At 35.2% G+C, this 2,618-nt stretch overlaps 1 non-coding gene across 1 annotated transcript; it reads right to left on the bottom strand.

Annotated features, from left to right (window-relative positions):
* Positions 1-1,430: 1,430 nt before the first annotated feature.
* On the bottom strand, positions 1,431-1,538 carry LOC136068506 (small nucleolar RNA Z279/snoR105/snoR108). Its single transcript, XR_010629874.1, has one exon. It is a non-coding gene; the product is annotated as a small nucleolar RNA Z279/snoR105/snoR108 (small nucleolar RNA).
* Between the last annotated feature and the right edge of the window lie 1,080 nt (positions 1,539-2,618).

Genomic DNA, 2,618 nt, shown 5'->3' with positions numbered 1-2,618 from the left:
TTTTTTTTTTTTTTTTTAAATGAACTTAAGAGAACACCCCCCCCCCCCCCCCCCCTCCCCCACCAAAAAAAAAAAAAAAAAAACTCATTATTATGCGAAGTTCTAAGAGTATTTCAGTACAAAAAAATTCATGAAAAAAAAAAAATATGTTCATTAAATTAAATTGTATTTATCTATTAGATTTTTCTGGTTTTTGGAGATTTTTCTGGTGTAAAGATTTCATTAAAAGAATTTTTAGGCTCTATTTGGTAAGATGATATAAAAGTAGGATGGCAAGATGATATAAAAAATAGGAGGAAACAAAATATAGAAATTATTAAAAAGTAAGATAAGGAAAAAAATATGATGATTATTTTCTATGATAGGTGTATGGTCGGATAGATAGAATTAAAGAAAAATATAGGTGTATGGTCGGATAGATAGAATTAAAGAAAAATATAGAAAATGAGTGTTATTTTTCTTTGTTTTATATTGTTATGCCAAAAAATTTGTAGTTCACTTAGTTTATAGCTCTTAGCTTTTAGTATTTTCAAAAAAGACATCTAAGGTTCAAATCTCCTTCTTTCAACTGCTATATTATAAAATAAAATAAATAGAAATTGTAGGGTCAGTTTTTGTAGCAAAAGATATGGGTTTCCCCCAGGCCCAACGAACCCAGAACAATGAATTTGTAGAGAGTGGATCGAAGGTTTAGGCGCTCGCCGGCATGCATGAAGCATGAACTACTTTTCTTTTATTGAAAAATATTTAGAATAATTTACAACTGGGGGATGCTCCTCGGCCATGAGGTTTTTCCTCCTTTCCCCCCCGTTATACTTTGCTTCCCTTCCTTATATATCTCTCACTCTCCCCCTTCCTTCTTCCTTCTGTCGATCATCTATTGGCCTTCTCCCTGACCGTCTATCCCATCAAAGGTCGTATCCGTGCTCAAGTGGTTCACCCTGATCGATGTTGCCCTGTCAAGGGGTTACATCCCCATTAATGCGGCCAGGAGGGTCAGGTGAGCGTATTCAATGCAGAGGTGACAGTCCACCCAGGGCTCGCTCCTTCGCCGTGCTTCTGACCGGCGGCATCTCTTCCTCGGTATTCGTGTGTTTTCCCGAGGTTTCGGACGACTGAGGACAAGGTCGTCTCGGCGTGAGCCATTTGGGCCTGGTTTGAAGTGGGCAGGAGCATTTCTATAGGTAGAAAAAAAAAAAAAAAAAAATTAATTGAGAGTTATTGAGGATCTTCACCATAATGGTTTTTAAGCTATAAGACACATCAGACATATGCCTTATGTAACTTCATATGGGTTCAAAGTTCAAACACATCAGACACCATGTCCATGTTGAAACTCAAAAAATAGAAAAGACTTTGCTTTGTGTGTAACTTCATAACAATTACTCCATTTTTACACTGATTCAAAAACTTCACTTTATTTTGAAGTTGGGATCAGATTGGTTAAGATTAGAGGGCCCGTTTGTCGTAACCAGGTTTTGGGGCGGACACTCGTCTCGCATTTTAGTATTGCAAGGGCCAACCACTCATCACATCCCGTTAACTGCCTGAAGGATCATGATTTGTTGATTGGCTCAATTTTCCTTCTTAAAGAAGCGACTTCCACACATTCCAATATTAGCTTTCGATGTGGGATTAGATTACCTAACAAATTCCTCCCTTTTAGTCCCTCTAAAACAGCCCCATCAAATGAATCAATCCATCATCCTCATCCAGATTGTGAGCTCAAGACTAGTTCAACTATCTGTAAATACAACAGTGACTTAATTTCGTGTTCATTGAAGCATCAATGCCACAATCATATACATACTAAATAAAATACTGGGAATCAAGAAAAGGGAGATGACTAAACTACTGGAAGATTTAAGTCCTCTAACCAAGAAATTAACAATATCATTCGAAGGACAAAATATGCTTAAATCCTTTATGAGATACCTATCGTTCTTTATTGAAATTCTGGTTCATAGCTAGAACTCTCAATTATAAGGTGATCATCAAAATAAATGTCAAAAATATAAGTGAAGAATATTTATCTCAATCATTACTCTGGCCTCAAAAATCTTTGTAACTTCAAAAATATAAGTTTGAAAATTTGCATAAAAAGAAAATTAAAGACACGAATCACTCACTATGGTCTCAACTAGGAACTCGGATGGAAGGAAAACTAAAGAGAAGAAAAAAATAAAATAGAAGAGGCAAACTGACCAAATGTGCCACAATGGTCCAAAATGGGGCACAGGTTGTAAGGGTAAAAACAAAAAAAATTAAAATACAATTAACACCGTTACCCTTGACATTTGAGCTAATACCAACCAAGGCGAAAACTTTTCAAAACTGACCAAATTGATCCTAAACCATCACTCATTTTTCTCATCTCTTTTACAGTAATTATGGACTAAGTTGATCGATCAACTTTGAAAAATTTTAGACATAGTTGGCATTGCTACAATTTGAATCCTTGATTATTCTGTATGTAACTAAAATAAAGAAGTGGGTTCTAGTTAGCTAAATTGGTAAAATCTCTAATAGTTAAATAAGAGATCTGGGGTTTAATTTCTGTTTACACCAAATATTGATTGGTGTCAAGTTTGATAGTAAAAAACTATTATCAAGAGTGA

Source organism: Quercus suber, unplaced genomic scaffold (genome assembly GCF_002906115.3).
Source record: "Quercus suber isolate HL8 unplaced genomic scaffold, Cork oak 2.0 scaffold_118, whole genome shotgun sequence".
Taxonomy (NCBI): domain Eukaryota; kingdom Viridiplantae; phylum Streptophyta; class Magnoliopsida; order Fagales; family Fagaceae; genus Quercus; species Quercus suber.
The sequence above is the reverse complement of the archived record's forward strand: the minus strand, read 5'-3'. Positions and strand labels throughout refer to the sequence as shown.